At 40.1% G+C, this 18141-nt stretch overlaps 1 long non-coding RNA gene across 1 annotated transcript; it reads left to right on the top strand.

Annotated features, from left to right (window-relative positions):
* The first annotated feature begins 4640 nt into the window (after positions 1 to 4640).
* Positions 4641 to 17134, top strand: LOC141569610 (uncharacterized). The gene is made up of 5 exons (XR_012493299.1): positions 4641 to 5352; positions 7632 to 7884; positions 10664 to 10774; positions 11990 to 12115; positions 16955 to 17134. It is a non-coding gene; the product is annotated as an uncharacterized LOC141569610 (long non-coding RNA).
* Positions 17135 to 18141: the final 1007 nt, after the last annotated feature.

Here is an 18141-nt window from a genome sequence, read left to right as displayed (position 1 = left end):
TTTTGCAATTGCAGCAAAAAGAATAAAATACCTAGGAATAAACTTAACCAAGGATGTGAAAGACCTATATGCTGAAAACTATAAGACATTTTTGAAAGAAATTGAAGAAGACACAAAGAAATGGAAAGACATTCCATGCTCATGGATTGGAAGAATCAACATAGTTAAAATGGCCATATTACCCAAAGCAATATACAGATTCAATGCAATCCCCATCAAAATCCCAATGGCATATTTTAAAGAAATAGAACAAAAAATCATCAGATTTGTTTGGAACCACAAAAGACCCTGAATAGCCAAAGCAATCTTAAGGAAAAAGAACAATAATGGAGGTATCACACTTCCTGACTTTGGCTTGTACTACAGGGCTACAATAATCAAAACAGCATGGTATTGGCAGAAAACAGACACATAGACCAATGGAATAGAATTGAGAACCCAGAAATAAAACCACATAAATATGGACAGATAATTTTGACAAAGAAGCTAAAAACATACAATGGAGCAAAGACAGCCTCTTCAATAAATGGTGCTGGGAGAATTGGATAGCCACGTGCAAAAGAATGAAACTGGACTGCTATTTGTCACCATGTACCAAAGTTAATTCAAAATGGATCAAAGACTTAAGCATAAGACCTGACACAATAAACTGCATAGAAGAAAACATAGGTACTAAACTTATGGACCTTGGGTTCAAAGAGCATTTTATGAACTTGACTCCAAAGGCAATGGAAGTAAAAGCTAAAATAAACAAATGGGACTATATGAAACTTAAAAGCTTCTGCACAGCAAAAGAAACCATTGACAAAATAAAGAGGCCACCAACTGAATGGGAGAAGATTTTTGCAAACAGTGCCTCCGATAAGGGGCTAGTATCCAGAATATACAAGGAACTCATGCAACTCAACAACAAAAAAACAAACAACCCAATTGAAAAATGGGCAGAGGACTTGAAGAGACATTTCTCCAAAGAGGACATACAAATGGCAAATAGACATATGAAAAAATGCTCAACATCAGTAATCATCAGAGAAATGCAAATCAAAACCACAATGAGATATCACCTCACCCCAGTCAGAATGGCTATCATCAACAAGACAAACAATAACAAATGTTGGAGAGGCTGTGGAGAAAAAGGAACCCTCATACACTGTTGGTGGGAATGCAGACTGGTGCAGCCGTTATGGAAGGCAGTGTGGAGGTTTCTCAAAATGCTATGAATAGAATTACCATATGACCCAGCAATCCCTCTCCTGGGTATCTACCCAAAACATCTGAAAACATTTAGAGATAAAGACACGTGTGCTCCAATGTTCATTGCAGCTTTGTTTATGGTGGCCAAGACATGGAAACAACCAAAATGTCCTTCGATAGATGAATGGATAAAGAAGTTGTGGTATATATACACAATGGAATACTATTTGGAGGTAAGAAAACATGATATAGGAACATATGTGACGACATGGATGGATCTTGAGAGTATAATGCTAAGGGAAATAAGTCAGACAGAAAAAGTAGAGAACCATATGATTTCACTGATATGTGGTATATAAACCAAAAACAACAAAAGAGCAAGACAAACAAATGAAAAACAAAAACTCATAGACCCAGACAATAGTTTAGTGGTTACCAGAGGATAAGGGGGGTGGGGGGTGGGAGATGAGGGTAAGGGGGATCGAGTATATGGTGATGGAAGGAGAACTGACTCTGGGTGATGAACACACAATGGGATTTATAGATGATGTAATACAGAATTGTACACCTGAGATCTATGTAATTTTACTAACAATTGTCACCCCAATAAATTTAATAAAATAAAATTGAAAAAAAAATCTTTGTATCTTCACAAGGAAAACTCACTCCCTGTCCCACAGCCCTCTCCAGGAGAAAAAGGAATGGGTCATTTTCTAGAACTGGTTCAAAAATTCCTGTGTCATAGTTTCAGGGTTGATTTAATCAGCAATGAAATGACATCATCAAAGGCACAGGGGCTTCTATTCTTTTTTTTTATTCTGCCTCCCTCTACTGACAGCAGATCTTTCTTCCTGGTTGCAAGGTAGCTGAAACAGTTCCAGCAATGCATGCAGACACAGCAACATCCTGTTAAGAAGAGGGGAGTTTCCTCCTATGCATCTCCCTTTATTACTGAGGAAAACATTCCCAAAAGTCCCCTGGTAGACTTCCCCTCAGGTACCACCGTGTTTCCCTGAATATAAGACCTAGCTGGACAATCAGCTCTAATGCGTCTTTTGGAGCAAAAATTAATGTAAAACCCGGTCTTGTTTTACTATAATATAAGACCGGGTCTATAGTATTATAATATAATATAATATAATATAATATAATATAATATAATATAATATAATATAATATAATATAATATAATACCGAGTCTTACATTAATTTTTGCTCCAAAAGACGCATTAGAGCTGATTGTCCGGCTAGGTCTTATTTTCGGGCAAACACAGTAGGACTGGGTCACATGCCCATACCTAAACCAATCACTGGCAAGGAGAATGAGCCCATCAATGACTGGTATTGATTATTCAAGATTCCACCACCACCCCAACACAGGGCTGGAGTAGGGTATCTTACCTAAGCACGTGACCACTTCAGACCGGTGCCAGCAAGGAAGAAGGAGGAGAAATGGATTTGGGCAAACAACTAGCATTATCTGCTTTACCCACCTACCTCCAGATTCCCCACATATGGACTATTTGGTTCAAAGAGTACTGCACAGGATTCCCCAAGGCTATAAGTGGGTGGCAGCTTGGTAGGTAGCTGTCTCCATCTCCCCACTCAAATTCACTGCCTAAATCCCTCACTCACTGATGGTTTAGGTGCTGTTTCCCTCAATTTCATGCAAAGCTGAATCCTACAAAGGATTTGTTCTTGCCTTCTCTCCTGAGTATGAGGAGATTGTTTCCTGTCTACACTGGGGTATGTGGGGGTAGTTTTCCTAACTAATTCCTTTATGAGCAGTAAGTTATTTTGGTAATTCATTTTATCTGGACTTTCCCTACTTTCTGACTACACTTTGTACACATTAGAGGGACCCAAGTTTCCTTACCACATGCTAGGAAGCAGCTCTCTAGTGATGGCTCACAGGGCATCCCCAAATTTCACAGCAGCATGCAGGACCCTTCTCCCATCTTTTTTTTTCACGGTGAGAGGCAGTAGTGATTAGCTTACCAGCCAACTACCACATAAAGACACTCAGGGCAGATGTACACTGAGTGAAGTTCCCTGTAAACTTGCCTTCCTCACACATTCCAAATCAGAGATCAGTGAACAGCCAAGTGTATTATCCAAACACCAAAAAACGGCAGCAAAACCTATGGCATTAATTCATTCTGATGTCATTAATTCATCCTGGTGGCATTTCAGATGTGAGCCAAGAGTGCCTCATATTGGTTCCACTGTCTTTCCTGATCAGGCCTGAGCATCTCAAATATATTTAATAAAAGTCTGGTTTTAATAAACCTCTCTGGTTGTGTGTCTCCACAGGGACAGTGAGGCTCAGCCCTGAACTTCTATACCCTAGCTAATTGAAGTACTGTTGCCAGCAAATGTAAATTTAGGGGAGAGTTCTTACGCTGATCATTTTAGAGCAGAAATCCCCTAGAATTGTTATACATAGACTTATCTTTGGAATCAAATGGCTGCAATCAGAAAACATACTGTGGTGCTTGATTTTGTCCCCAGATATGTTCAAGTGCATTTCATCAATGGGTCAAAGGCAATGGCGTGTTGAGAAAAGCTAAATTCTCTCCCTCCGCTTACCACCACCATCACCCACTTGCTCCCAGATCACCCAAGTCATCATGCCAGGGTCTCTAGACAAGGAAGTTATATTCTGAGGACAATATCGATTGTTTTCTCTGCCTTGTACAGAGCACTGAGCTCCCAGTACAGCTCCACCCCCAATCATTGGGCAGTTCTCCCTCCCTCCCATCTTGCAGAAAAATATTAAGGCCCTGAGGGAAATAAAACCCTTGTTTCTTTCTTTGATCACTTTCCTCAGCTTTGGGTCAGCTCACTATGCCTTCCTGTACTCTGCCCCCAAATGAGGTAGCAATGGCTAACTTGGTGCCAAATGAACTAAGCAGCCCCCAACTGTCAGCCTGTGCTGGGTCTTTTGCTACTCTTTCTGGGTGTGCAGTTGAACCCACTTCCTCTGGTTAGGGACTTCCCCATCTCATGATTCTTGGAAGGAGGCAGAGCCCACCTCCTTTTACAGACTTAAGAATGCCACATTTAGTCTCCCTCGCAACCAGGGTGTTGGCACATAACCTAGATCAGTCATCTTAGACTTTGTCTCAGGAGTTAGAGACAAAGAATCAGGCACCCAGGCAGTCTGTCTTAGGCAGCACTAGCATTCACAGCAAGATAGAGCGCTCTGCAGGGTGACAGTGGTAAAAGCTATAGACTGGAGTGCTCAGAGGTGCTGCAGTGGGTTCCTCACCAGACCGGTTCTGCCGCGTGGTTTGAGTGTTGTTTCTGCCTGCAAACCTGCCTCTCCAGCCTGCCTGCTGATTCTGTGAGCTGCCCAATATCCTTTTAATGAAGTCTTTTTCTACCTAAATCATCCAGAATCTGATTCTGTTGCTTGCAATCAAGAATCCGGACTGATACACAGCTGTACCTCCTTCAGGAATTTGACCTACTTCCCAGAAGTCCCAAAGGGCTTTTCTTTGTCCCCAGGGAGAGCTGAAGGGGATTCTTTGTAGATGTCCATTCTGTTATGAATACTAAAATTAGAAGCAGTAAGGTTACCCACCATTGTCCCACAGTATCTAGTTTAGTATCAGTGAGCGCATATGTTGAGCAATACTGGAAAGCCCCTTTTAAAGAAATTTTGCCCTGGCAAAGAATTTATAATGCTTCTTGAAATAATTAGTTTCATGATGTAGACCTGATGTCTGTGAACACATTATTTTAAAATGGGGGTTTAAAATGTGCTTTAGCAGGAACGGAATATTTGAACGTGATGAGTTTAATTGATTATAAAAGTGTTTCTTTTGAGATGATGCAATAACTGCCTGGTATTGAGTCTGCTGCTCCAGTGCATGCTGGCAGGAAGGCTTTCAAAGTTTATCTTGGTACATTTGAAATCTGGTAAGCGATTGGTTCTCTCTCTAAACTCTGGTACAGAATCTAGCCTTAAATGATGAGGCACTAGCAATACCCTAAAAAACTGACCAAAGTAGGGCTACCCCTTGCTGAAACTTTGAATTTCAGCCATAGGGGTCTGTCTGGGAAGACCACAAGGCCATCCTCCCTCTGATGACTGCCAGGACTCACCTTTCCTGCTTATCTCCACCTGCTGTGCCCAATTCAGGAGTGTCAAAAGTGAGTTGCATTGGGTGTTGTACCAAAACTGTTCACAAAGGCCCTAAGCTTCTGGGGCTTGGGGGATAGATGGAAGGTGTCTGCATGCCAAGCGTATATGTGCTGGCAAGGGAATTTGGGGGGGGGGGGTGATGAAACTGTTTTATATCTTGATTATGGTGGTGGTTATATGACTCTAGTCTCTTACTAACCTCATAGAACTGTACACTAATAAGAGTAAATTTTTTTCCTGTTTCTGTTTTTTTTATTTATTTTTTAAATTTATTGGGGTGACAATTGTTAGTAAAATTACATAGATTTCAGGTGTACAATTCTGTATTACATCATCTATGTATCCCATTGTGTGTTCACCACCCAGAGTCAGTTCAATAAGAGTAAATTTTATTGTATGGAGATTTTAAAACAATTAAAAAATTTTTTTTGAAGAATGTGGGTGCTGTAATATCTATTTTCCACGTGTGAATTGTGGCTGTGCAGTGATGCAGCATGCAGGCACGTGACCACAGTGGAGGACAGTGTCTCCAGCTAATCTGAATGCTGTGTGTGGCTGTCAGACCACATTTCAATAGCCACCTCAAATACGAAGTTCTAAACCTTGTGAGTGACTGCCCGTTTTAGGCCCAGGAATTCAAATTTGTAAGGAGTGTGTATTGGGTGTGGCTTTATTTCTGATTCCTGCCAAAGGCTGAAAGAATCTGTTCCCACTTTGTCTTGATATAGTACTATTTATTCCTAGGCCCTAAATACTGGCACCTATGTGCATAATGAAAAGCTTAGTAGAGGGAGACAGCCGCTTATCTCAGTTGGTTAGAGCACGGTGCTCTTAACAACAAGGTTGCCGGTTCAATCCCCACATGGGCCACTGTGAGCTGCGCCCTCCACAACTAGATTGAAACAACTACTTGACTTGGAGCTAATGGGTCCTGGAAAAACATACTTAAATAAATAAAAGTTAAAAAAAAAAAGCTTAGGAGAATCACTGGATGCTGAGAAAGCAATTTATAGGGTCCAAATTCCCAGTAATAGGACCAACTTTCCTTAAAGGTTTTTGGTGGTGGCTGGATTCCTACAATTCTCCTGCTTTGTTGGTGAAGCCCTGGTTTCAATCATCTCCAGCTGCTATGCCACACAACTCTTGGTTGACCTCTTATCCCAGCAGTTCTCAATCTTGACTGTAGTTTACAATTACCTGATACATAGGCCACCACCCATACCAATTATATAAGAATCTCTGGGGTATGGGGCCCAAACATCGGTATTTTTTAAAAACCCCTCAGGTGATGTCTATACTTCTGAAAGGGGGCAAGTTTCTATATCACGGACAGGCAGGAGCACCGTAAAAGGGATATATTAGTCTGATTAGGCTTCCATAACAAAATGCCACAGAATGGGTGGCTTAAACAACAGAAATTTGTTTTCTCACAGTTTTAGAGGCTGGAAGTCCAAGATCAAGGTGTCTGCAGGGTTAGTTTCCCCTGAGGCCTCTCTCCTTGGCTTGCGCGTGGACACCGTCTTGCTGCCTTTCCACAGGGTCAGCTCTCGGTGCTCAAGGCCCCATGTGTCTCTTTGTGTGTCACGATCTCCTTATAAAGACACTGGTCAGATTGGAGCAGGGTCCGCGCTAACAGCCTCATTTGAATCTCCTCTTAAAAGGCTCTATTTCCAAATAGTCACATTCTGAGGTAGTGAGGGTTAGGGATTCAACATACGAAGGGGGTGCGTGGGCAATTCGGCTCATAACAAAGGAGATCACGGTTTCTCTAACATGCCTCAACCTTTTTGTTATCTTAACCTGCTGGGTTTAATAGCCAAACTCATAGTCCTTTGGGGGTGTGGCTGCCTGCATCAGGGGTAGGACACTAGAGTTCAACAGAGCAGTCAATGTTCCACCTTCATAAGACCATTCTCCCAATGCCAACCATCGTTCCTCTTAGGACCAATGTTGGACACTTCACTTTGTTTCCAGACGGCCTGAAGTGGATAAGAATAGGACATTAATCAACTTAATTCCAAGTTCCCTGCTGCATCCTAGGCTGTAAAGTCTATCTTTGTTGCATTTCCCATCCTAAATTATGCCTGGCCACATTGTCCAATATGGTTGACCAGAAGTTATGTGTTCAGCCCAAATGATAGCATTAAAATGTCCCAAATAATGTACAAATGTCCAAAATTTGAACAATGTGAAACTCCTGGGTGGAAAATAAATTTCAAAATTCCGAAAAAATTTAAGTCCAAAAGTATTTGCTCTTTGATTTCTGTTTCTGCTCACTTTCAACTAGAATGGTCTCACCCTAAGGTGTGAGGAGAGTGAAGGTTCCTTTGGCAACTACAACCTGAGCTGTCATCCAATGAAATAGGTGAAGTTCATACAAGACCTCCAAAAAAGAATTAATCCAACTCCAAGATTCTCATATGTCCTATTGTCTAAGAGTTCAAAAAGTTAATTGGACACATACGATGTTCCTGGCACCAATGCCACATGTACAAAAACTTTAGAAGAAAATAATGCAAAGAAGCCACCAGAGAAACCAAGTAAGTGAAACATTCTGCAGAACCATTGGCCTAGTATCTTCAGCAAATCAGTCTCATTCAAAATGGTGACTGTGCCAGATTAAAAGAGATTTAAGGGATACACGAACCAGATGCAATGCATGGTCTGGATTGGGTACTGCTGTGCATGAAGCAACTTTACGGGACATTTTTAGGTCATTTGGAGAAATATGAATATGATCTGGCTGTTAGATGAGTTGAAAATTTACTGAAATAGCAAAACAGAGGTTGATGACTGAAAAAAAGCAGGCTACAGAACTGTATGTGTAGTAAGATCTCAGCTTGGTGATAAAATAAAAGCATGTATTGAGAGAGAGAGAGAGAGAGAGAGAGAGAGAGAAAATGATATCGTGCAACTTATGCCCTAGGATCTTATAGTGATAATTTCTGGGCAGTGGAAATTTTACTTTTTATTTATTTATTTATTTATTTTATTTTATTTTATTTTATTTTATTTTATTTTATTTCTGCTTGTCTATATTGTTTAATTTTCTATAGTGCATCTGTACTGCTTTCGTATTAATATAAAGTTATTTAAAAGAAAAAATTCTGGGTTACAAGCCAACTTCAGCCCCTAACGCAGTTATCCCAAACAAAATCATGTTGCTAGAAAGTAGTATATAATACAGTCTAGACTCACACTGCTACCAGAAAACAAAAGTTATAGCAGAGACAGTGATATCTGGAGGAAACCATAGAAAACGTAAGAGGAAGAGGAAATCGGCTTTCTTTCAGCCTCAACAGGAGGCAACTTAGATGGCAGTAGTTGTTTAGGGTCCATAACCTCTCAGTTTAAACTCTACTGCCTCTTGCTCTAAAATTTCTTGGTTGTGTGAAGCCTACCTTTTCGGGTGGTTTCTCTCTCTCTCTCTCTCTCTCTCTCTCTCTCTGTCTCTGTCTCTCTGTCTCTCTCTCTGTCTCTCTGTCTCTCTCTCTCTCTGTCTCTCTCTCTGTCTCTCTCTCTCTCTCTCTCTCTCTCTCTCTCTCTCTCTCTCTCTCTCTCATTTATTTCACTTCATGAATTACCCTCAGTTTATTCCTAAACAGACATTCAGCAGCTTGTGTTCTTGGGTCCTGGTGAGGAAAATTTCAACTGCCTCGGGCTTGCTGTCCTTGTGAAAAACCTTTGATTTTTCCAGGCTTTAAATACCACTTCACCAGCAGCAGAAACAGTTCTTTCTGTCCACTCTTGTGACTCCCTTCCTCCTTTGAAGCAATAGGCTCAATAGAGTTTCCTCTTTTCTTTAATTTTGAGAGATGTAAAGGCTACATCTCTCAAGAAGAAGTACAAAGACTATTATAACAAATACCCATCACCCAGAATTGTAGATATTTTGTCATATCTGCTTCTTGCAGTTAAAAGACAATAGAGATATAGCTAATGTGCCATTTAATCACCACCTGCATTGCCATTCTCCTTTGAGGCAACCCCTATGGTCTAGAGTGTATTCTCCTCCATTTTTATGCTTTAAGTATACATATACCCATAAACTCTATGTGGTATTTTTGTGTCTATTATTCCATTTATATAATTGTATCATTTTTATTCAGCATTCTGTTTTTGAGACCCATGTTGCCATATTTAGATCTAGCATCATTTCTGTGCAATGTTACATTGTATGACATCACTACATTTTATTTTTTTGGCAACATTTTGACAAACTGCTCTCCAGTGGTTGAAGTAGTTATGTTCTCACCAGCAGTGTAGGAGTATGCTTATTTCCCCACATTTTCTCAACACTAGCAATAGTCAGATTTTAAATTATTTGTCTTTCTAATGGGTAAGAAATACCTCATTTTTGTTTTCATGATCATATGTGAAGTGTTGCTTGCTCTAGGCCGATTACCCGACTCACATAGGGCCTTGGCTGCTCAGCCTCAGCAGGAACTGACACTCCAGCCGCTAGAGCCTGTGTTCAGTCCTGGCTCCGTCGTTACCTGCATGCACGTCTATCTTACTGTCAGGGATTCTCTCCGTGTTTCTGACATCTGGAGAGCTCCTTTTTTGTAGCTTTCAAGCTCAGATGTCCATTTTTTAACTCTAAAAATATTTTAGAAAATGTGGGACAACTGTTTCAAATTCATACAGACATAAAATGCAATGCATGAAACTTGACTGAATCCTGGTTTTTTAAAAAGCTGCAAAAAGACATTTTGGGGAAAACTAGGGAAATCTTAATATGGCTTGATATTATTAGATGATATTAAAATATTATTGTGAGTATATTATTGTTAATTTCCTTAGTTGTGATAAAGCTTTTGTAATTATGTAGAATGTCCTTTTAAGATGCACATTGAAGTTTGTAGGGATGATATAAGTCAACTCACTTTCAGATGGTTCAAAAAATTAGATAGATACATTATAAACAGATAGAAGATAGATAGATAGATAGATAGATAGATAGATAGATAGATAGATAGACAGATAAAGCAAATATGGCAAAATGTTAACAGTTGAAACTGAGTGGTGGACATAATGAAATTCATTATACTAATTTGAACTTTTCTATATGTTTGAGATTTTTCACAATAAAAAATTGGAAACATTTTATACTAGATTTCTAAGTATTTGAAACAGGGCTGAGGGAAGGTTTTAGCAAATGCTCAAGTCACCATCTTGATTTAACCTGCTTCATAGGTTTGTTACCTTTACTTCCCTAATGTGTATGTGGCTATATTAGTTAGGATACAGGTCCAGCTTCTTGTAACAGTGACCCAAATTAACAGAGGCTTAAATAAACAAGATACTTATTTTCCTCAGATGTAACAGACCAGAAGAAGGCACTCCAGGACTAGTGTGGAAGCTGTTCTGTGAGGTTATCCAGAGATTCAGTCTCCCCGTCAGTGCCGGAATGGTGCTCTCATCCATAAGGTACAAAATGGCTCATATTTTAGCCAGTAGGATGAAGAAAGGAACGGCCATCACATTAAGGGCTGGATCCAAAAGTTGTACACATCATTTCCAGTCACATCTCATTGGCTAATAATATTTAGTCACACCTAGCTGCAAGGGAGACTGGGAAATGCCATCTTTAGCTGAGCAGGTATGTGCATAACTAAAAAGATAATTACTTTGAAAGAAGGTGAGAACAGATATTGAAGGACAATTAGCAATGTCTGACACAATGGTTACTACTTTTTGAATCATAGTGTGTTCCTTCCCTTTTTGTTAATTTTGTTTTCAGAACGAACCACTTGTTTTCATAACAAACTTCTCTATATTTTGTCTTGTGAGGTCCATCATAGTGAAAAACACGTATTCAAGAAATTCTAGTTAATTGAACCTATTATGGTGATCATTTTGCAATATATACCGAGGGTGCCAAAAATTTTAAGAGATGTTATCTATGCTCAAGCTATAGTTCGCTGTAATCAGAAGTGTGTGGATGCTGATGGTAACCACTTTGAGCACCTCTTCTAATTGCAGAAGTCAAACGTGACTTGTATTCATCTTTTGTTATTGGTATATATTAAGTATTACAATTAATACAGTCTTTTCCTTTCTTAAAATGTGTATACATTTTTGTCACCCTCTGTACGTATATCAAATCGTTATGGTGTATACCTTAAAGTAATATGGTGTTACATGTCAATTATATCTCAATAAAACTGTATGTGTGTGTGGGGAGGAAATTCTGGATCTGGCAAAAGCATCCATGGTTCAACAACACTTGTCTACCTTCTCCTCCCAGAATTGAATAATTTCACCAGGAGGTATTCCCCCATTAAAATTAATATCTATTCCAGGCTTAACTCAATCTATTATTGTCCTACCTGATTCCCCTGTCACATGTCTCATCTTCCCTATTTATTTCTCTTGCAGTCTTAACCCCATACATGTTCTGAGCTTGTGACCACAAGGACATGTCATACCTGCTTCCCCATCCATAATTGTGTCACCTAGAAACTCGTCTAAAATGCCTGAAATATTTTATAATCATCTTCTTAGTCTCCCTTTCATAAAGCTATCCAAATTCTTTCACCCACTTAATATTATGGTGTACAATAGTGTTCTATTGCTGTTGTAGCAAATAACCACAAACTTCAAGGCTTAACAATACAAATTTGTTATCTCACTGTTCTATAGGCCAGCAGTCTGAATTAGCTCAACTGGTTTCTCTGCTTCCGGTTTCAGAAGGCCATGATCAAGATATTGGCAAGCTGGGCTCTTATTGGGAAGCTTGGAAAGAATCTGCTTCCAAGCTCATATCAGGTTGTTGTTAAAATCTATTATAGTTCTTTCCACTAATAGACCTGAAGACTGTATATCCTTATTTGCTGTCAGCTGGGGGCATCCCTTAGCACCTAAAGGCCTCTTTCCAGTCCTTGCACATGGACCCCTACATCTTACACTTGGAATCCCTCTGACTTCTCCTTCTGCCGTATTTCTCTTGCTGCCAGCCAGGGTGGGTTCTCTGCTTTTAAGGGCTCATGCTATTAGATTGGAACTACCCAGAAAATCCAGGATAATCTCTTTATTTTAAAATCTGGACCCTTAATTATATCTACAAAGTCCTTTTTATCCTGTGATATATCATATTCACAGGTTCTAGGGATTAGAGTGTGGACATCTTTTGGGAAGAGAGACATTTTGCCTACTATGTGGTTATTTTTCTTGTTGCTCTCTAAGGTCAGCTTTCGGAGAACACCTTTATATGTGAATACCTACTCAGAGTAGGTCTGGACTCTCACTGGTAGAGTAATTCCAGTGCGTTTTTCTTTTTTTTTCTTTTCTCCCTATCTCTCCTTGGTTTCTTTGGGAACCAGACAGCCTCTCTGACCTAGTAACAATTAAAATATCTCTCTGTTTTCTAGTTACATTTTTAAGAACCTTTAGATCTGAGTGTATCTTCTTTTCCCCTTTCATCTCTGTTTAGCTTATTCTCCAAGATCACATTTTCTTAAGAAAATCCCTTTCTCCAGCTTAAGTAACATATCTTTTTGGATCCCTTTCTTTCACTCTCTCACTGCTCTTGTTCTGACAGTAAAACCAAAGCTTATTTTTATTTTTTCTAGCACTTTATTCTGGGAAATTTCACACGCACACAAAATCAGAGAGAATACTATAGCAAACCCCAATGAATAGTATAATGAATCACTCAGCTTCAACAATTATCAACACTTTGCCAATTTTAATTTATCTAGTCATACATTTTTATCTGGACTATGTTGTAGCAAATCTCAGACATCATGTCATACCAATCACAAATAAATTAGTATGAAGTATTATTTTGAAAGAAATCCAGTACCTCCTTGGTTTTGTGAGCAAACCATTCCTAGAGAAGGTGATCTTTAAAGTTTTTTTGTTTAGCCTTCGGAATTCTAATAATTTTAAGACTTGTTTCTCCACCACAATACAAGAAGATGCTATATCCTATACATGGTAAGGTCTCCTATTTCTCTATTGGTACTTTTATAAAAATCACCTGCCTTCCTAGGTTAGTCTGGGTCTTTAAAATCCAAAGTCATAGTCATGTCTCATATAAGTAATAAATCCAGAGCCAACCTGAGACCATGCGGAGGTGTCGGTTGGAAGACAAAACAGGGGAGTAAGGCTAGGAGTCTGTGGATGCACCACAAATTCCGAGAAGGCTCCTCCACAGTTTTTCCTTGCCTCTGGAACAGGGTTGCGATTCAAATCAAGGTAGAGGAACAACACTGATAGAATACCACCTACTAAATGTAAAAGATATAATCTCACTCTCTAGGACTTTGTGGTTCACGTGGAATTTAGCTACTTTTGTAGTTAAAAGCCCTAGTCTCTAGTCCTGGCTGAGAAATAAGAAAAAGGGAACAAAAATTTTTCTGCCTTCTGATGCTGAAAAAAACCTGATTATTGAAGGCGCTTTGAGTAAACCTTAACCAGAACCAAAATATTTTTTCCTGATACTCTGATCCCTGTCTCAGCCACAAAAGCATACACAGTCTGTTCTTACTAGGGTCCACTCGAGTCCACCTGCTTTTAGATGCCAGCCACAGTTTTAAGGTCAAAAACCTATGAGTCCTGTGCTTTCTAAAACTGCTGTCTATTAAAAGCAGTTGCATGCAGCAGACACCAATTATAATACATACTGCTGCAAACTCCCAAAGTTAATGATGTGCATGGCCAGGCTTTCCTTCCTTCCTTCCTTCCTTCCTTCCTTCCTTCCTTCCTTCCTTCCTTCCTTCCTCCCTCCCTCCCTCCCTCTCTCTCTCTCTCTCTTTCTCTCTCTCTCTCAGAGCAAGGATAAGTTTATTCAAGCAAAAGAGAAGAAAGAAGCAGGCTACTCCATAGAGCAGCTGGCCAGTGCTTTCTAAGGCCTGCCCTTATGAAAAAAAAAGAAAAAAGCAGCTGTAGCACCTGTGCATACCAGCCACCACACTCCCACAAAAAGAACTGCCTCCCTCAAATGTTACTCTAGATCTCAAATGCCACTCATTATATCAATTTCTCACAGTTTCTCAACCCATACACCATGGGGTCTCTCTAGAGGTCCTACAATCACACCACCCTCTCCCCTGAATTCTGAACTAGTTGAGAAATAGACACTGGAGTCAAAGAGTGAGCCGAATATTGAGATTTATTGTTGACAAGACTGGTTTAGAGAATGGGTCTGTGGCCTGCAGCCTGAATCAGGTTTTCAAATTTTTCATCCCAAGCCTAGAATTTTGCACCTTCCTGAGGAGATAGATGGGTCTGTACAGCACACCCTGCTGAGCTTGCCCTAGTGGGGCTGACCACATGGAGGGACAGAGGGGACACAAGCATGCTATAGGCAAGAGAGCTCTGAAAAATAGAGAGCAAGGCTGAGCAGTAAGCCCTCAATTACATTCTGGAATCTCACAATTCAGTCACTGAGAAGAGGAGCCAGTGAGTGAAGTGGGGGTGGAATGGGCACAGGAGGTTCTGGGAAGTTCTCTTCCCAATACTTCTGAAAGGGCAAAAGTTTCTAGTTCCTGTACAGATGGGAATAGTAGAAAGCGAAACCCCATGTAACTAATACATATCATCAAAGGGGAAAAACCAAGAGGCCAGTGCTTTCTCCAGTGGCTGGCCTTATGTCCTCACTGCATGACTGGAATGAAGTGGAACGCAGTAATATGTAGAAATGAGTGTGCCAGTGCCCGGTAGAAAGAGCAAAACCTACTAGTTTCACCTCATGAACATCTCTTGAGAGTCTTGCCTGGTTATTGTGGCCGTCTGATAGGGAGAAAACTTTAGAGCTAAATTAAACCCAGTTATTGGTGGGTTTTTGTTTGTTTGTTTGTTTTGTGTTTTGTGGGTGTGTGTTTTTTCTCCCAGATGGCGGAAGACATCAAGTCCGAATGCAAGACAGAGGATAAAAGAGAGCTTCAGACAGAGTTTGCAAGCTGGTAGCCTGCTGAACAGATCCAGTCCACAGATGTGTTTGATTTGGCCCATAAGAATTTTTAAAAAATATTTAAAAATTACTTGTCAGCATATAAAATTGGTAGAGTTCATATAAAAACCCAGATTTTGTTAAAGGTTGGAAGATTCTGGCCATGTAGATGTGTTTTTCTATATGGCAAAATCGGCAGGGTGAAGTAGCCACTGCTTCTTTTAGGAAGGGGCAGTGCTCATCTAGGCTTCTGTGTGACCTGCCTAGCCCCTGCCTACATTTGGGTTTGTGATCTCTGGTTTAAATTGACCAGCATTAGAGATTGTGATCTGAAAGAAATGTAAATCATCCATCTCCATGAGTGTTTAATCATGTCAGAGTGAGTATTTGGCAATGTGGAGAGTGCCAGGGAGGTGTGTGCCAAGAATCTGACCATCCATCAGGAGGGGGAGGGATGAGAAGACATCTGTCTATGTAACGAGGATGAAGAAATTGTTATGAAAGGCAAAAGAAAAGGGGGCCACAGCCCGCAGTGTGGAGAGGCAGGCTAGGCTGGAGCAGGTGACAGCGGGAGTCAATTACAGCCAAGCGTTGCTAGGGCAACCCAGGCTCCATGAACAGCCTGGAGGGCCTCTGGCCCTCTCACTAAGGCAGCTGATTTAGAAGGCCAGAGCTCTGAGGTCAGGGAAGCTTATGAGGAAAAAGATAAGGTTGCAGTAGCATTATCCTGGGTTAGGGCTCAAGTCTTGGTATTAGAGACAGAGGGAGCCACAACATCTCAAACAAAGCTACTGGTGGCCGCACTAAAAGCCTCTGGAATTGAGAACAATTACATCTCCCCCTCTTAAGGGCACTTCTTTCCAAACTGCTGGTTGTAACTCATTGGTGAGCAGTGAAATTAATTCAGTGGGATGAGATCAGCATTATTTTTTTAATTAAAGTTTATTGGGGTGACAATTGTTAGTAAAGTTACATAAATTTCAGGTGTACAATTCTGTAATACATTATCTATATTTCACATTGTGGAGATCAGAATTTTTAAATGAAAAGAAATGAATACAACTTTTTTTAAGAAACAGAGTGCATTACATACAGTAAATAGTTTTGTGAAACATTGGTTTCAGATATGTGTGTGTACGTATGTGCAGGTGCGCGTGTGCTGTGTCGTGATTTCAAATCTGTTTCTTACCCTGTGAATTGTGCTCAAAAAAGTTTGAAAGCCCCTGTCACAGGCTATAGTCAGTCATTGTGACCAGCTGACTGGATGTACCAAATTTGTCATGTCTAGTGAATTTTTTTTGTTTTTTTTGTTTTTGTTTTTGCTGTTGTGAGCAAGAATGGCAGATGTAGGCCAATTATAACCTTCTAAGGACTCTCTGGTGTCAGAAAAAGCACAGTGTAATGTTGTGCCAGCTGGGAAACAGGTTTTGGGGTGTGGCTGCTCAGCAGAGGCACAACTCCACCTGACTGCTCGAGACTCTACCTCCTGGGAGTGGTAGCATTGCAGGTGAGTGTGCAAGTGAAGCCAAAAGGAGAGCCTGCTCCACAGTGCTGGACCCAAATTCGGTTCTTGTCTGGAATTTTCCAGGTTTTCTAGGAACAACGTCATTCCCATCATTTTTTTGCATGGCCCGCGCTGTCGGTACCCTACCCAATGGCCATGCTTCACTTTCTTCCTCTCTCATAAAGCCCCCATTTTTGTTGATATGTAGGGTGACCCTGTGCATCACAGGAGCTGTGGTCATCTCGGGATCATAAGGTGAAGGACAAACAGGCCAAGGACAGTGGAACAGGATGGAGGGAAACTGGATTTTAATGCTGTTGCTGAGCTACTGAATTACCTACTCTTGAATCCCTCTATATCTGGGAGATAATAAAATGACCTTACTGTCCACTTTGATCCACTTTGTGTTGGCTTTGCTGTTATTTGCAACTGAAAGAATTCTGATTGATGTACCTTGCAGGACATGACAGGGTTAACTAGTTTGGGTGCAGAGGCCTATCTGTACTTAGGATATTTTAGAGTGAGCTTAGAATTCCCAGAAAAAAAAATTGTAAGGATAAAAATGGTTAAACAAAGCTTCATTTGTATACTGACCCATCAGACATAGCAGATGTCATTCTACTTCTGGCATCACTTTTTTGTATTTTATTTAACATACAGTAAATTTGATTTTTTTCTAGGTATAGTTCATGAATTTTAACACACGCATAGATTTTTGTAACTACCACCACAATCAGGTTACAGAACAGTTCCATAACCCCATAAAACTTCACATGCTATTGCTTTGAAGTCACACCCTCCCCCACCGACTCCTAACCACCGATCTGTTCTCCATCACTATATTTTGTACTTTCAGAAATGTCATATAAATGGAATCATACAGTATGTAATGTCTTCAGATCATCTTCTTTCCTTTGGTGTCATGCTTTTGAGATTTATCCAAGTTGTTGTACGTTCATTCCTTTTTATTGCTGAGTAGTATTCCATTGGATGAATGTACCATAGGTTGTTTAGCCATTCATCCTTTAAAGGATATTTGGATTGTTTCCAGGTCTCGGTGATTATGAGTAGACACTAAACTTTTATGTGTAAGTTTTGTGTGAACATAGGTTTTTATACCTAGGATTGGGATTGGGTTATATGGTAAGTGTACATTTGACTTTATAAGAAATTGCCTATTTTCTAGGATGGCTGTACCATTTTGCATTCCTACCAGCAATATAAGAAAGTTCCAGATGTTTCCCTATATTTTCTTCTAAAACTCTTATAGTTTTATGATTTACATTCAGATCTATGATCCATTTTGAGTTAATTTTTGTATAAGGTGTCAGGTTTTGGTCAAAGTTCATTTATTATATACCAGGTTTCCCCAAAAATAAGACCTAGCCAGACAAT

Source organism: Rhinolophus sinicus, chromosome X (assembly GCF_036562045.2).
Source record: "Rhinolophus sinicus isolate RSC01 chromosome X, ASM3656204v1, whole genome shotgun sequence".
NCBI classification, from domain to species: domain Eukaryota; kingdom Metazoa; phylum Chordata; class Mammalia; order Chiroptera; family Rhinolophidae; genus Rhinolophus; species Rhinolophus sinicus.
The sequence above is the reverse complement of the archived record's forward strand: the minus strand, read 5'-3'. Positions and strand labels throughout refer to the sequence as shown.